At 42.3% G+C, this 11665-nt stretch overlaps 1 protein-coding gene across 15 annotated transcripts in view; it reads left to right on the forward strand.

Annotated features, from left to right (window-relative positions):
* SUB1 (SUB1 regulator of transcription) overlaps window positions 1–11665 on the forward strand; it is a 731929-nt gene that overhangs the window by 473088 nt on the left and 247176 nt on the right. The window lies entirely within an intron of this gene.

Raw genomic sequence — 11665 nt, forward strand, 5'->3', positions numbered from 1 at the left:
AGATAAAAGATTGTGAAGACCAAGGTTCTTTTGAAGTCTTATAGTGGCTGCCCTTAGAGACAATAGATGACAAGTGTTTCCTATTCAGATCTTTAAAAGGTGCTAGACTTTCAGTTAATCTCTTTAGGATTGGGAGGGCCTGGAAGAAAAAAGTTTAGCTATATTAATAGTGATTCTTTACAGATGCAAATTTTCCCCCACAAAGGACAGATTTTCAGGGCCATTTCAAGATATGGCAAATAAACATGTTTTGGGGTACAATATTTTGATTTTCTTGTTTTTCTTGTAATGCCAGAGTCAGGTTGGAAAGTTAGTCATGATATATTGGGTTAAATAAAACCCATCTGATGAGAATTTATGGTTTGTAGGGCATGACTCCTCAGATCCCTTGGATAAGAATTTGGGCAAGATAAAAAAAATCAGAGCTTAGTCCTCAATGGCAAGGAGGGTCTTTCTTTGATATTCTCAGAAGAATCAATCTTTGGGTTCTAGATTGTGAAGGAGTTGATTGTCCTCAGTGAACCATAAAAAGTTTTCTTTACCTGGTGAAAATATACTGTGGCATAATAATTTAGTGTTATAAGATCAGTCCTCTTGTATGGGAAAGCTTTTATATAACCAGAAAACATGTATTGAAAATGACGATCGAAGGAAATCTCTTTATAAATGTTTAAATAACCCATCAGGTAGAATCACAGCAGATTCAGAGAGACTCCAGCACAGCCAAGTGGTGGAAGATTTATAGACAAAAAAGGGAAGTGACACCTATGGGTGATGGGACTAGGCATGTTCAGGATCACGGGACATAGAGAACCTTTTTCTTCCCAAAGAGGGAAACTTGAGAGCTAATGGGATGCTAGAGAAGATCTCTTTGCTAGTGACAAGTGGCTGCTTGACTTGATTCAGTGTTGCTGCAGTGGGTGGGTGTTTCTCTGACCTTGCCTTCCCCACCCTGCTGCAGGAAATGCTTTTTTCCCTTTCTCTATTTTTTCTATTACTCAGAGCACTGTCCACTCTTTGATCTTACCCACAGCCACATGTTGAAATTCCTGGTCAGAGGATCATTCCACCCCACTCTGAGTGGCTTGAGTTTGTAACCACGTGGCAGTACTTTCTTTTGGTCTCTGCCATTCAGTAGACCACAAATTTGGAATTCATGTCATAGTAAGCTCTAAAAATTATCTTGAGCAGTTAAAAGCCATTGCAAGCTCAAAATTGATTGCTCTAAGCCCCTTCTGGAAAGAGTAACGGAAACTGCCCAATGCTGTAACCTGTGAGGTTACTTTTGGTAAAATTCAAAAGCCAGAAATATTGGCAGGTTGGTCTGGCTAAATTCGGGCAGTAAGATATTTAAAAGGACTTTTTTTTTCTCTCTCTCTTTTTTTTTTAAGAGCTCTATGGATAAAAGTCAGCTTATTCAAGCTGTAACAGTCTGGGACTCCTTGGGAAAAACAGAGGAGGCACTACGGACCCTGCTTTGGGAAAAACATCTGTTTTCCTCATGAGATCGCAAGAATTAGAAGTGAATAGATCCTTTTCAAAATCTAAGGCTCTGTTCTGCTTTGCATTGTATTATCTGTTGTTTTTTATTTTTGGGGGTATCAGAAATTATTTTATGAGAGTGCTTTGCTGTGTAATAGCTAGGTAGGACATTTACTTTGGGAATGGCTAATGGCAGTTATGGGAGGATACTCAGCTCTTTGAACATTTGGATTAGAGAAGCATGCTCTTGGCCACCTGGAAGGTAGGGCAATATCCCAACCCCAACACTGAGAGATAAGACTCCCATGGGGAATGGGCTAATTGGCTTTGGATTGTTTTGCAATGAAATGTAAGTTGCCAAGTGTGGTGGCTCACACCTGCTAATTGTAGCACTTTGGGAAGCCAAGGCAGGCAGATTGCTTGAGGTCAAGAGTTGGAGACCAGCCTGGCCAACACGGTAAAATGCCACCTCTACTAAAAATACAAAAATTAGCCAGGCATGGTGGTGCACGCCTGTAATCTCAGTTACTAAGGCATGAGAATTGCTTGAATCTGGGAGGTGGAGGTTGCAGTGAGCTGAAGTCATGCTACTGCAATCCAGCCTGGGCGACAGAGTGAGACTCAAAGAAATGCATGCTAAAATCTTTGCACTGTCTTGTTCTGTTGCGTTTCTCTTTTGGGGATCCAGGATTCAGTATAAAAATGGGACCCTTCATTTTGGGGATATGCTTTTGTCTTCCAGCTGTGCATGTCATAGAAACTGTATGCTTTCCTGGACTTCCCCTCCAAGGGCTCTACCCTGAAGCCCATAATCCAAAAGAAACTGGCAAATGAGGCTGGGCGAGGTGGCTTATACCAGTAATCCTAGCACTTTGGGAGGCCAAGGCAGGTAGATCATTTAAGGCCAGGAGTTTGAGACCAGCCTGGCCAACATGGTGAAACCTTGTCTCTACTAAAAATACAAAAAATTGGCCAGGCGCGGTGGCTCATGCCTGTAATCCTAGCACTTTGGCAGGCTGAGGCAGGCAGATCATGAGGTCAGGAGATTGAGACCAGCCTGGCCAACATGACGAAACCATGTCTCTACTAAAAATACAAAAATTAGCTGGGAGTAGTGGCACATGCGTGTAGTCCTAGCTGCTTGGGAGGCTAAGGCTGGAGAATTGCTCGAACCCGGGAGGTGGAGGTTGCAGTGAGCTGAGATTGCACTACTGCTCTCCAGCCTGGCAACAGAGCAGAACTCTGTCTCAAAGAAAAAAAAAAAAATTAGCCAGGCATGGTGGCGCGTACCTGTAATTCCAGCTACTCAGGAGGCTGGGGCATGAGAATCCCTTGAAGTTGGGAGGTAAAGGTTGCAGTGAGCTGAGATGGTGCCACTGCACTCCAGCCTGGGAACAGAGCGAGGCTCTGTCTCAAAAAAACGGTCGAGCACAGTGGCTTACACCTATAACCCCAGCACTTTGGGTGACCAAGGTGGTCAGATCATGAGGTCAAAAGATCAAGACCATCCTGGCCAACATGGTGAAACCCATCTCTACTAAAAATACAAGAATTAGCTGGGCGTGTTGGCGTGTGCCTGTAATCCCAACTACTTGAGAGGCTGAGGCAGGAGAATCGCTTGAACCCGGGAGGTGGAGGCTGCAGTGAGCCAAGATTGTGCCATTGCATTCCAGCCTGGTGACAGAGCAAGACTCTGTCTCAAAAAAAAAAAAAAAAAAAAGGAAAAAAAGAAACTTGCAAATCAAAAATCTTACAACTACTGGGTCTTCTTCTGTCTGCTTATTTATATGTGTTGTGTGTGATGTTTATATATGAAAGAGCTCTGATTAATTGGCTTGTAAAATGAGAGCTGAATTAAAATATTTTGTCAGAAAAGTAAAAAGTGTTGTCTTTTAGTTCACATGACTTAAGTAATTTTCGGGAAGTAAGAAGAGTTTTACATGCAAGGTGTATAAGAATAGTGAAATGTGGTTTTGGTAAAAAAAAAATATATATATATGTATGTGTGTGTGTGTGTGTGTGTGTATATATGTATATATATATACACTTTTTTTTTTTTTTTTTTTTTTTTTTTTTTTTGAGACGGAGTCTCGCTCTGTCGCCCAGGCTGAAGTGCAGTGGCCGGATCTCAGCTCACTGCAAGCTCCGCCTCCCAGGTTCATGCCATTCTCCTGCCTCAGCCTCCGGAGTAGCTGGGACTACAGGCGCCCGCCACCTCGCCCGGCTAGTTTTTTTTTTTTTTGTATTTTTAGTAGAGACGGGGTTTCACCGTGTTAGCCAGGATGGTCTCGATCTCCTGACCTCGTGATCCGCCCGTCTCGGCCTCCCAAAGTGCTGGGATTACAGGCTTGAGCCACCGCGCCCGGCCACATATTTTTTGAGATGGAGTCTTGCTTTGTCACCCAGGCCCAGGCTGAAGTGCAGTGGTGTGATCTCCGCTCACTGCAAGCTCTGCCTCCTGGGTTCATGTCATTCTCCTGCCTCAGCCTCCTGAGTAGCTGGGACTACAGGCATCCACCACCACGCCCAGCTAATTTTTTGTATTTTTAGTGGAGATGGGGTTTCACCATGTTAGCCAGGATCCCTCCCAAAGTGCTGGGATTACATGCATGAGCCACCGTGCCCAGCCAAGGTTTTATTAAGAATTGGGCCTGGCTGGGTGCAGTGGCTCATGCCTGTAATCCCAGCCCTCTGGGAGGCCCAGGTGGGTGGATCACGAGGTCAGGAGATCGAGACCATCCTGGCTAACATGGTGAAACCCCGTCTCTACTAAAAAATACAAAATATTAGCCGGGCATAGTGGCGGGCCCCTGTAGTCCCAGCTACTCGGGAGGCTGAGGCAGGAGAATGGCGTGAACCCGGGAGGCAGAGCTTGCAGTGAGCCGAGATCGCATCACTGCACTCCAGCACTCCAGCCTGGGGAACAGAGCAAGACTCCATCTCAAAAAAAAAAAAAAAAAAAAGAATTGGGCTTAACATTAACAGTACATTAATGCAAAGGTGAAACTGACTTATTTGGTATAAAAATAGGAAGCATTGCCAAATATGAAATGGTAGCTTTCTTTGAACTATATTTGTATAAATACATTATTGGTATGCATTCCAAAATTATGGGAAACTCCTAAAATTCTGATATGACTTAGTGTATGTTATTAATAATCATAATTGTTATGTAAAATTATTGTGTGCCACAGAGGTAACCAAAATTCCTAATCCACTGTGGCTTAAATTATGACTGTTCTAAGAGTTTTTGTCATCCACAGACTATTGTTGTTTTGTTTTAATCCTCTTCAAAAAGTTGAATGCAGGTTTCTGACAACTTTGAAGATTGTGACATTAGAATAGAGGAAAAATAGGACTCTCATGGAGAGTTGAAATGTTCATGAATATCAACAGGAGTTAACTACATGTACTGAACTAATAGAAGACGGAAGTAATCTTTTTTTTTTTTTTAACCTTTTGCTTAAAATGTTGGTAACCCTTTCTTTTGTTTTTCCAGAGTCAAGGCAACTTTTCTTTTGAACTATTTACAGCTTTTAACAATTGAGTAAAGTATATTCCCGTGAACAAAATTTGGAGTATATTTGTTTTCTCCAAATTTCTCTGATTTATCTTTTCAAAAAAAGCTTATTTTTGCAAGCAAACCCATCTTAGTATGATTTGTCTTTAGTAAAAATGGGAGACTGGAAAGTGAAAAAATTATGTTTCAAGAACTATGGTACACCTGTGATTAGATTCTAGTAGTTTTTAAGTTTTTTATTTTTCTGCAATTTAGACCGACTGCTTATTCCTGTGAACCAACCAGTGATCTTTGGCTACAGCTTAGAAGAAACAAGAGAGATGGATGGGTACCATAAAAAAGTCTGGGTAAGTATTCCAATTCTAGGCACATATTGGAATCAGTTGGCGACCCTGTATCAGCTTGGTTCCAACAGTTGCCCAGTTCATGGAAAGCCTTCTATTTAGTTTACTTGGGATAATTTTACTTATTTTGCTTTACTGTTGTGGAATATATTGCTGTTGTATTCTTTGTGTAGGAGTGCAGGATAAGCTTACTGAATGGTTTCTTAAATTGAACACTTATTAATCTTCTAGATATCACCTTTTGTTGGAACTCAAATTTATGAATGGCCCTCACCACACTGATGCTTTCTGACTGAGTGCCTCTCTACCACAAATACAAGAGATCCTAATTTGTTAGGCAGGAATATCATTGCCCTTATTCACCCTGAAGAAGTTACAGAAGATGGAGCTTTGTCCCTCTAGAACTCAGGATTAAGGGTTTTCTTATAAAAGGGAGAGGGGAAATATGTCAGAGGCATTCAAACTAGAGCAACTCCATCTTGAATAGAAGCTGGGTAAAATAAGGCTGAGACCTCTGGGCCTGCATTTTCAGGAGGTTAGGTATTTGTAGTCACAAGAAGAGACAGGAGGTTGGCACAAGATACAGGTAACAAAGACCTTGCTGATAAAACAGCATGCAGTAAAGAAGCTGGCCAAATCCTACCAAAACCAAGATGGTGATGAAAGTGACCTTTGGTCATCCTCACTGCTCATTATACGTCAATTATAATGCATTAGCATGCTAAAAGGCACTCCTACCAGCACCATGACAGTTTACAAATGCCATGGCAATGTCAGGAAGTTACACTACATGGTCTAAAAAGGGAAGAAACCCTCAGTTCCAGGAATTGCTCACCCCTTTCCCAGAAGACTCATGAATAATCCACCCTTTGTTTAGCATATAATCAAGAAGTAACAATAAGTGTAAGCAGTTGAACAGCCCAGGTTGCTGCTCTGCCTATGGAGTAGCCATTCTTTATTCCTTTACTTTCCTAATAAACTTGTTTTTACCTTACTCTATGGACTTGCCCCGAATTCTTTCTTGCGTGAGATTCAAGAAATTGGGACCCCTTTTCAGTAACAATACAATAAAAATTTTGTCATCTAGAAACATCTTATTTTCCTTTTAGTTCATCCATGTTTTCTTTTTCTTCAACTCCCAGTGCCCTTTCTTCTACCTCTTTCTCTCAGTCCAGAGAGCAGACAGGATGAAAGGCAGGCTACTCCAATGTGACTGAGATTTTCAAAAGGTAAATGGATTTGGTCTCTCCAATGAAAGGATGGATTTCCTTAAGGTTGTAGCTTGCTTAAATTTCAGGCCTTCCTGATATTTCTTTTGAAAAAAATCAGTGAAGAAAGTGCATCAAGTGTTTCTCTGTGGCTGTTACATTAAGTGGAGGAGCATTAAATATCCTAATGTATAGGAAATACCTGATTACAGAATTTAAAAATTTAGAACTGAAAATAACTAGAGATTGTTCCCAAGCTTAACAGATATGGTTCCATGTTTAAATTGGAAGAACACATAGGTAAAATGTCTGGGGTCTGAGATATAATAAAATCAAATGCCAACAGGGTTAGCCTGGTAGACAAATAGGAAATGATGGAGGCTGTGGTAAACTGTTCAGAACAGGTTTTGTCTAAAATTTATCTTCTTTTTTTTTTTTTTTTTTTTTTGAGACGGAGTCTTGCTCTGTCGCCCAGGCTGGAGTGCAGTGGCCAGATCTCAGCTCACTGCAAGCTCTGCCTCCCGGGTTCAAGCCATTCTCCTGCCTCAGCTTCCCGAGTAGCTGGGACTACAGGCGCCCGCCACCTCGCCCGGCTAGTTTTTTGTATTTTTTAGTAGAGACGGGGTTTCACCGTGTTAGGCAGGATGGTCTCGATCTCCTGACGTTGTGATCCACCCGTCTCGGCCTCCCAAAGTGCTGGGATTACAGGCTTGAGCCACCGCGCCCGGCCCTAAAATTTATCTTCTAAAGGGAGTGGCTCCTACTCTCAGCTTTAGCTAATTGTTACCATGTAGAAACACAAGCCCTGTGTCATCAAGTTTTCTCATTTTTATTTTTCTGTTTTTGAGATGGAGTCTTGCTCTGTTGCCCAGGCTGGAGTGCAGTGGCATGATCTTGGCTCACTGCAACCTCCACCCCCTTGGTTAAAGAGATTCTCTTCCCTCAGCGTCCCGAGTAGCTGGGCCTACAGGCATGCACCACCACGCTGGCTAATTTTTGTATTTTTAGTAGAGACAAGGTTTTGTCATGGTGGCCAGGCTGTTCTCGAACTCCTGACCTCAGGTGATCTGCCCGGCTGGGCCTCCCAAAGTGTTGAGATTACAGGCATGAGCCAGTGTACTCAGCCTGAACTCTTAATCTTCATGTATTTTTAGAGTAATCAGTTCCTACAATCAATTTAATCACCTTTTCATACTTTTATTCAATAGGTTGCTTCCTTTTTTTAGAAAAAGGCTTTCACATTAGGTTTGTTGCTAAACTGGATAGTCCTTTCCAAACTAAAGACCCAATTTCTTTAATATTAAGTAGCATGTCTCACTTGGGATTATATTAGAATGAGGTGAATATATTAGCTTTGTATTTAACATAGAATCAGCTTAATTAATGTTAAAAAATATGTTTCAGGCCAGGCACCATGGTTCACACCTGTAATCCCAGCACTTTGGGAGGCCAAGGCCGGCAGATCACTTGAGGTCAGGAGCTGGAGACCAGCCTGGACAACATGGTGAAACCCTGTCTCTACTAAAAATACAAAAATCAGCCAGGCGTGGTGGCACCTGCCTGTAACTCCAGCTACTTGGGAGGCTGAAGCAGGAGAATGGCTTGAACCTGGGAGGTGGAGGTTGCAGTGAGCCATGATTGCACCACTGCACTCCAGCTTGGGGGACACAGCAAAACTCTCTCAAATAAAAAAAAAAAAAAAAAAAAAAAAAATCAGACTTTAAGTAATATAACTGTTTCATATGTCCAGATTTTATTTTACACCCAATATTATTACACTAAGCAAGATAAAGGAAGACTAAAATTACCTAGACTACAGGTAATCAATAAAATTCCTTAGGGATATTATGATTTGCTTAATATTCCAATTAACATATTGATAACTACATATACACGATTTGGCTGATAACAAAATACCCTTAATACTAAATTTAAAATATAGTTTAGTTTTGCACTGTAGAGTACATTATGGTCATTGCTATACAGCATTTATTAAAGCATGATCCACAATTTGTATCAGAACCATGTACATTTAAAAAAATTTTTTTTAGATGGAGTCTCGCCCTGTCGCCCAGACTGGAGTGCAGTGGTGCGATCTCAGCTCACTGCAACCTCCATCTCCTGGGTTCAAGCTTTCTCCTGTCTCAGCCTTCTGAGTAGCTGGGATTAGTGGTGTGTGCCACCACAGCCGGCTACTTTTTGTATCTTTAGTAGAGACGGGGTTTCACCATGTTGGTCAGGCTGGTCTCGAACTCCTGACCTTGTAATCTGCCCGCCTCAGCCTCCCAAAGTGTTGAGATTTCAGGTGTGAGCCACCGTGGCCTGGCTTTTTTTTTTTTTTTTTTTTTGAGACGGAGTCTTGCTGTCACCCAGGCTGGAGTGCAGTGGCACGATCTTGGCTCACTGCAAGCTCCGCTTCCTGGGTTCACGCCATTCTCCTGCCTCAGCCTCCTGAGTAGCTGGGATTACAGGTGCCTGCCACCACGTCCGGCTAATTTTTGTATCTTTAGTAGAGATGGGGTTTCACCATGTCGGCCAGACTGGTCTCAAACTCCTGACCTCAGGAGATCCACCCGCCTCAGCCTCCCAAAGTGCTGAGATTATAGACGTGAGCCACCGTGCCCGGCTTTTCTTTTTTTCTTTTTGTGATGGATTATTTGCTCTTGTCGCCCAGGCTGGAGTGCAATGGCGTGGTCTCCCACATAAAATTTGAGGAAAAAAAAAAAAATCTAAATTGGAACAATCCTATAGTAATTGTTAAAAATGCAGTTTCTCTATGTGTACTGATACATAATAACCTCCAAGACTCCTAGATACATTAAATAAAAAGCAGCAAGGTATAGCTCATACACAGTATGCTATCATTTTTGTAAACAACAAACACGATGCATCCATTCATGCTAACACATACAGTGATCACCTGTGGAAGGACACACAAAGAGCCAACACTCCCTCTTGGAAGGGAAATAACATAATTGGAAGGTAAGGTAAACGAAACTACTTGCTTTATGCTATGTACCACTTTATACCTGTCAACTTTTTAAGTATCATGTGTATGAACCACCCATTCAAATAAATTACCTAATATAAAGTCATCTTAAACGGCAGATTCTCAGGCTTTTCTGGCCTGTCTCGGTAAGAATCTCTGCAGTTCGGGTTTAGAACTCTTAACTTTTTAGAACAGGGTTTTGCACGTTTTCCAGGCTAGTCTTGAACTCTTGGGCTCAAGCAATCTGCCTGCCTTGGCCTCCCAAACTGTTAGGATTACAGGCATGCCTGGCTGGAAATCTTAACTTTTAGAATGTTCCTCAGATGACTCATGAACAATCAAGTTTCAGCCCACTGCTATGAACATTATCATCTTTGTATATTTGTCCTTTGTGCTTTTTTTTTTTTTTGAGATGGAATTTTACTCTTGTTGCCCAGGCTGGAGTGCAGTGGCATGATCTCGGCTCACTGCAACCTCCGCCTCCCGGGTTCAAGCAATTCTCCTGCCTCAGCCTCCCGAGTAGCTGGGATTACAGGTGCACACCACCACGCCCGTCTAATTTTTGTATTTTCAGTAGAGACAGGGTGTTTCACCATGGCCAGGCTGGCATTGAACTCCTGACCTCAGGTGATCCGCCCACCTTGGCCTCCTAGAGTGCTGAGATTACAGGCATGAGCCACCGCACCCAGCCAGTATTTGTCCTTTATTGGGAAATTTTTTAAAATAAAATGGCTTTGTCAAATTCAAAAAATGGCGGCTCCTCTAAAGGAACTGCTTATAAATTCGTAACACATAATAATGTAATGACCATGCAAAAACAAGACTTCTGCTTTTTTCAGGAAGCAGAAAAATTATTTACAATACTGTTGACTTAAAAAAAATCAGGCCAGCCTGTAATCCCAGCACTTTGGAAGAACAAGGCAGGTGGATCACTTGAGGCCAGGAGTTCACAAGACCAGCCTGCCCAACATGGCAAAACCCTGTCACTACAAAAAATACAAAAATTAGCCAGGTGTGGTGGTGCACATATGTAATATCAGCTACTTGGGAGGCTGAGGCATGAGAATCACTTGAACCTGAAAGGCGGAGGTTGCAGTGAGCCACGATAGCGCCACTCAACTCCAACCTGGGTGACAAGAGTGAAACTGTCTCAAACAACAACAAAAAAATCAGGCCAGGTGTGGTGGCTCATGCCTGTAATCCCAGTGCTTTGGGAGGCCAAGGTGGGTAAGGACTGCTTAAGACTACAAGTTCAAGACCAGCCTGGGCAATATAGCAAGGCCTCCATTTCTACAAAAAAAAAGCTGGGTGTAGTGGCGCACACCTGTAGTCCTAGCTACTTGGGAGGCTTAAGCAGGAGAATTGCTTGAGCCCAGGAGTTCGAGGCTGCTGTGAACTACGATCGTGCTACTGCATTCCAGCCTGGGGGACACAGCGTGACCCTGTCTCAAAAAACAAAACAACAAAACAAAAGAACTGTCAAAGCAGAGGATACTAAGGAATATTCAATCCAAGTTACTCTTTCATATAACTAATGTGGGTCTAGCAAGAGCTATGAAAACAAGCTATGTAAAAAACACAGAAATAATTATTTTAGTAAAAAATTTAAATGGTACCAATTGTATTTTTGGATGAAGACACTCAAACCAAACGCAAAATTTTGGTCCCAGATGGGCTGAAAACATCTTTAGTACGTAATTGCAGGGTGAAGGAAGCAGCCTGGCAAAGTGCTGACCATGAACTTTGAAACTGTCACTTAAACAGTGATGTAAGGTGTATAATCTTCACTTAGCCATTCTGGGCTTGTTTCCTCATCTAAAAAATTACGACGTATACTGCCTACAATTTATTTATGATAGTTTTAAATGGGACTTAAATGCGAAAATACATAAAAAAAACCTAGCATGGTGCCTAGAATCAATGTGTAGTAAAGGTCTAGAATCAACATGTAGTAAAGGTCAGTTCCCATTCCTTTTTTTTTTTTCAAGACAGGATCTCACTCTGTCCCTCAGGCTGGAGTGCAGTGGCGTGATCTCACTGCAGCCTTGACCTCCCAGGCTCAAGCACTCCTTCTGCCTCAGCCTCCCGAGCAGCTGAGACTACAGGCATGTGCCACCACGCT

The sequence above is a fragment of the Macaca thibetana genome, chromosome 6 (assembly GCF_024542745.1).
Source record: "Macaca thibetana thibetana isolate TM-01 chromosome 6, ASM2454274v1, whole genome shotgun sequence".
Taxonomy (NCBI): Eukaryota; Metazoa; Chordata; class Mammalia; order Primates; family Cercopithecidae; genus Macaca; species Macaca thibetana.